This window comes from Narcine bancroftii, unplaced genomic scaffold, assembly GCF_036971445.1.
Source record: "Narcine bancroftii isolate sNarBan1 unplaced genomic scaffold, sNarBan1.hap1 Scaffold_141, whole genome shotgun sequence".
In the NCBI taxonomy this organism is placed as follows: domain Eukaryota; kingdom Metazoa; phylum Chordata; class Chondrichthyes; order Torpediniformes; family Narcinidae; genus Narcine; species Narcine bancroftii.
In genome coordinates this window covers 109,899-115,898 of record NW_027211876.1, presented here as the reverse complement: position 1 = coordinate 115,898, position 6,000 = coordinate 109,899, and positions in this window count along the sequence as shown.

Sequence of the window (6,000 nt, the reverse complement as noted above, 5' to 3'; positions counted from 1 at the left end):
CGCACCCTGCACTCTGTGTCTCACTGTAACACCGCACCCTGCACTCTGTGTCTCACTGTAACACCGCACCCTGCACTCTGTGTCTCACTGTAACACCGCACCCTGCACTCTGTGTCTCACTGTAACACAGCACCCTGCTCTCTGTGTCTCACTGCAACACCCCACCCTGCACTCTGTGTCTCACTGTAACACCCCACCCTGCACTCTGTGTCTCACTGCAACACCCCACCCTGCACTCTGTGTCTCACTGCAACACCGCACCCTGCACTCTGTGTCTCACTGCAACACCGCACCCTGCACTCTGTGTCTCACTGCAACACCGCACCCTGCACTCTGTGTCTCACTGCAACACCGCACCCTGCACTCTGTGTCTCACTGCAACACCGCACCCTGCACTCTGTGTCTCACTGTAACACCGCTCCCTGCACTCCGTGTCTCACTGTAACACCGCTCCCTGCACTCCGTGTCTCACTGCAACACCGCACCCTGCACTCCGTGTCTCACTGCAACACCGCACCCTGCACTCTGTCTCACTGTAACACCGCACCCTGCTCTCTGTGTCTCACTGTAACACCCCACCCTGCACTCTGTGTCTCACTGCAACACCCCACCCTGCACTCTGTGTCTCACTGCAACACCCCACCCTGCACTCTGTGTCTCACTGCAACACCGCACCTGCACTCTGTGTCTCACTGCAACACCGCACCCTGCACTCCGTGTCTCACTGCAACACCGCACCCTGCACTCCGTGTCTCACTGCAACACCGCACCCTGCACTCCGTGTCTCACTGCAACACCGCACCCTGCACTCCGTGTCTCACTGCAACACCGCTCCCTGCACTCCGTGTCTCACTGCAACACCGCACCCTGCACTCCGTGTCTCACTGCAACACCGCACCCTGCACTCCGTGTCTCACTGCAACACCGCACCCTGCACTCTGTGTCTCACTGTAACACCGCACCCTGCACTCTGTGTCTCACTGTAACACCGCACCCTGCACTCTGTGTCTCACTGTAACACCGCACCCTGCACTCTGTGTCTCACTGTAACACCGCACCCTGCACTCTGTGTCTCACTGTAACACAGCACCCTGCTCTCTGTGTCTCACTGCAACACCCCACCCTGCACTCTGTGTCTCACTGTAACACCCCACCCTGCACTCTGTGTCTCACTGCAACACCCCACCCTGCACTCTGTGTCTCACTGCAACACCGCACCCTGCACTCTGTGTCTCACTGCAACACCGCACCCTGCACTCTGTGTCTCACTGCAACACCGCACCCTGCACTCTGTGTCTCACTGCAACACCGCACCCTGCACTCTGTGTCTCACTGCAACACCGCTCCCTGCACTCTGTGTCTCACTGTAACACCGCTCCCTGCACTCTGTGTCTCACTGTAACACCGCTCCCTGCACTCCGTGTCTCACTGCAACACCGCACCCTGCACTCCGTGTCTCACTGCAACACCGCACCCTGCACTCCGTGTCTCACTGCAACACCGCACCCTGCACTCTGTGTCTCACTGTAACACCGCACCTTGCACTCTGTGTCTCACTGTAACACCGCACCCTGCACTCTGTGTCTCACTGCAACACCGCACCCTGCACTCTGTGTCTCACTGTAACACTGTACCGTACACTCTGTGTCTCACTGTAACACCACACCTTGTATTCTGTGTCTCACTGTAACACAGCATACTGTACTCTGTGTCTCACTGTAACACCACTCCATGCACTCTGTGTCTCACTGTAACACCGCCCCCTGCACTCTGTGTCTCACTGTAACACCGCACCCTGCACTCCGTGTCTCACTGTAACACCGCACCCTGCACTCCGTGTCTCACTGTAACACCGCACCCTGCACTCTGTGTCTCACTGTAACACCACTCCCTGCACTCTGTGTCTCACTGTAACACCGCACCCTGCACTCCGTGTCTCACTGTAACACCGCACCCTGCACTCTGTTTCTCACTGTAACACCGCATCCTGTGCTCTGTGTCTCACTGTAACACCACTCCCTGCACTCTGTGTCTCACTGTAACACCGCACCCTGCACTCTGTGTCTCACTGTAACACAGCACCCTGCTCTCTGTGTCTCACTGTAACACCCCACCCTGCACTCTGTGTCTCACTGTAACACCCCACCCTGCACTCTGTGTCTCACTGCAACACCCCACCCTGCACTCTGTGTCTCACTGCAACACCGCACCCTGCACTCTGTGTCTCACTGCAACACCGCACCCTGCACTCTGTGTCTCACTGCAACACCGCACCCTGCACTCTGTGTCTCACTGTAACATCGCACCTTGCACTCTGTGTCTCACTGTAACACTGTACCGTACACTCTGTGTCTCACTGTAACACCACACCTTGTATTCTGTGTCTCACTGTAACACAGCATCCTGTACTCTGTGTCTCACTGTAACACCACTCCCTGCACTCTGTGTCTCACTGTAACACCGCACCCTGCACTCTGTGTCTCACTGTAACACCGCACCCTGCACTCTGTGTCTCACTGTAACACCGCACCCTGCACTCTGTGTCTCACTTTAACACCGCACCCTGACTATTTTAACGCTACACCCTATACTCTTGTTTTATTATCTGCTGTACTTCTGTATGGGTTTTCCTGCCTGGATAGGATGTAAAACAAATATTTGCACTTATTGCAGGACACGTGATAATAATTCAATTTTGATTTTGTCATTTAGGGGAAGCTTGGACAATAATAAATAATAGGAGGGGTATGGTAAGGGTACATGTCATTGCTTCATTGTCCATACCATTCATGGTGGGAAGAGAGAATTATTAAGAATGGGATTCAGACAACTAGCAGGAGAACTGGATTGTGAATGGTTTTATGATATAAAATATAGAAGAACAGTTCATATATTTACATTAATCTCACTTAATAGAATCAGTAGATGTGTACGTTGCCCCTGATGACTGTTGACTGAGCTCGTCCTCTAGAAGTATTCTTCCCAATGCATCCTGATTTAGAGCATTCTCTTGCAGTCGTTTTCCTAGAAATATTTTACATTGATAACGATAATATTTTCTATCACATTAGCATAATTAACAACTAGCATTTACCAAAATATCATAAGAAGAATTCAGCTAAGACTTCATTTATTTCACTCTATAATTTTTTTCCTTCTCAATCGTTCAGTTGCAATGGGCTTTGGCCATGAAATATTAACAAAAGATTTCCAGAGGTAGCTGAAATATGCTTGAGGCATAAATCTGGTGTGTGTGTGTGTGTGTGTGTGTGTGTGTGTGTGTGTGTGTGTGTGTGTGTGTGTGTGTGTGTGTGTGTGTGTGTCTGTCTGTCTGTCTGTCTGTGTGTATGTGCGCACGTGTGTGTGTATGTGTGTGTGTGCATGTGTGTGTGTGTGTGTGTGTGTGTATGTGTGTGTGAGTGTGCATGTGTGTGTGGGCATATGTGTGTGAGTGTGTGCATTTATATGCACGTGTCTGTGTGTGTGTATGTATGTGTGTGTGTGTGTGTGTGCATGTGTATGTGGGCATATGTGTGTGAGTGTGTGCATTTATGTGCACGTGTGTGAATATGGGTACATTTGTGTGTGTGTGTGTGTGTGTGTGTATGTGTGTGTGTGTGTGTGTGTGAGTGTGCATATGTGTGTGGGCATATGTGTGTGAGTGTGTGCATATATGTGCATGTGTGTGTGTGTGTGTGTGTGTGCATGCGTATGTGGGCATATGTGTGTGAGTGTGTGCATTTATGTGCACGTGTGTGAATATGGATACATTTGTGTGTGTGTGTGTGTGTGTGTGTGTGCGTGTGTGTGCATTAATGTGTGCATTTGTACTTTTGTAAGTTTGTGTGTGCATATGTGTGTATGGTTGCGTGTGCATTTGTGTGTGTTCGTGTGTGTTTGCAGGTGTGTATACACATACACTAATGCTCGATAATAAGCCCTCCTGATCCCACTCTTCTCCTTTCTTATCAGCTGCTTTTTGGCCATAACTGAGACCAGCCATTCTCAACCATTTTTTTTTGGCTGTGACCCCTTTGGGACTCTGCTCAGCGTTTACAGACCCTCTTCCCTGTGAAGCAGTCACGTTTTGTTTCTTCTGTACTTCTCTCCTACCGATTACATTTAAAAATAATATTTTAAAGATTTCTGTTATGTGAAGTGAAAAGAAAATGAGGCCTTTACTTAAATATGCTGTGGCCTCCAAAGGAGGCATTAGGGGCCCCTGCTGACTTAGACAACCAGAAAAATACAATCCGGACCCCAACTTGTTTCATTCTAAAAACTGCACTGATTGATTTAGAATTTTTAAAGATTATCCTCAAAGCCCTCTTCTATTCATACATCAAAGACTTCAATTTATACCATGAAACGTAAATCTCCTTCCAAAATAATTTCAGCTGGCATGAATATATAAGCATAGCAAAGCACTTGGGTGTAATTTATCAACCCATCTGATTAAGGACCCTGTCATCTGCAGTTTAATCTACAAGCTCCAGATTTCACACCTCACTAGGACTTCCAAGTGTCTGCTGAGAATTGTTCATCTTTAAATCGCATTTTAGGGACTGAGAGGAAACAATTACCATGGAAATGGGCTAATCTGCCCAACTGATCTATGCTACTCTCCATTGGAGAGACTGGACACAGAGCGGGAGATCGCTTTGTTGAGCACCTCGACCGCAACAGCGGGCATCTCCCAGAGGCCGCTGTTACAAGCCCAAAGGACCTCAAAACCCAGCTGTAATAGACATTCAGCAAGACAAGTAGTTACTTAAACCAAAGTTGTTTTTAATTATCTTTAAACATGAAAAGAGAATCAAACTTTAACTTATTTCTATTAACTAAACTAACCCAACTTAACCCCCTTCTAATTCTAAGTGCACGTGTATGTCATGTGTGTGTAAATTTAAGAAAAGTTCTTTGGTTCACAGTTCATTCTCACTTCTCATTCTTTCAAGTTCTCTGGTTGCAGGCAATTCTTATACTGTGCACAGAATTTAACATGTATGAAGTTCACCAGGCTTTGGTACTCGAAAGGATAGGAGGTTGGAGGTGGCGATGGGTGCTACTTTCTGAGTGCTAGCACAGGCTGGAAGGTCTGAATGGCCTTCTTCCCTGGTTCAGTACAATAGCATGTAAATAATCATTATCATCCTTCATTTGTGTTACCCTCAGCCACTATCACTGCAGCTACTTCCAACCCCACGCCCCTTCCAAATCACTGCATCCCTTCCGAGCATAATTACTCTGTGGTGATATGTTTCCTCCATTGTATATAGTTATTGTTGACTACTGTATATATGGAGCTGGCCCGCCCACTGATGACTCATACCCTATGACTCCTTCCCTGTGGTCCTGGGCCCTTCCCTCCATTCCTATACCTGGATCCGGGCCAGCAATGTTCTTCTGTACATTAAAGCCTATTGTTCCCTCAGCCTAGACTTGATGGTTACTGGTAGTGCCTAACGTACTCCAAAACAAGGAGCTGTGGCTTCAACACCAAGCTCTGGCACCTCCCTACCAAACCCTTCCAACCTTTTCTCCATCCATAACACACTCCCTAAAGTTTTAACCAAGCCTTTGGTTACCTTCTCAAGATCGTTCCCTGGCTCTAACCTGTGTCGTTCACAGCGCCAGCCTCCCGGGTTTGCATCCGGCCGCTGTCTTTCAGGAGTTCTCCCCATGCCCAGGCGCTCCGGCTTCTTCCCATCATTTGAAAAGCTAGCGAAGTTGTAGGTCGAATGGGTGACATGGACTTGTGGGCCGGCAGGGCCTGTTACCATGCTGTATGTCTCGATTTAAATTTAAAACAACTCCCAGGATGCAACATTGACCATTTCATTGAGCTGGAGAGACTGTATAAGTTATTCTATTGTAATTGGCACTTTTGATTTAAGATCCCAAGATTCAGATTCCTTTATTGTCATGTAATAGTACAGAACATGTAATATTGCATGAAATTGCCTTCTGCCCATCGTAAGGAAGGCAAAATGTCTCCAT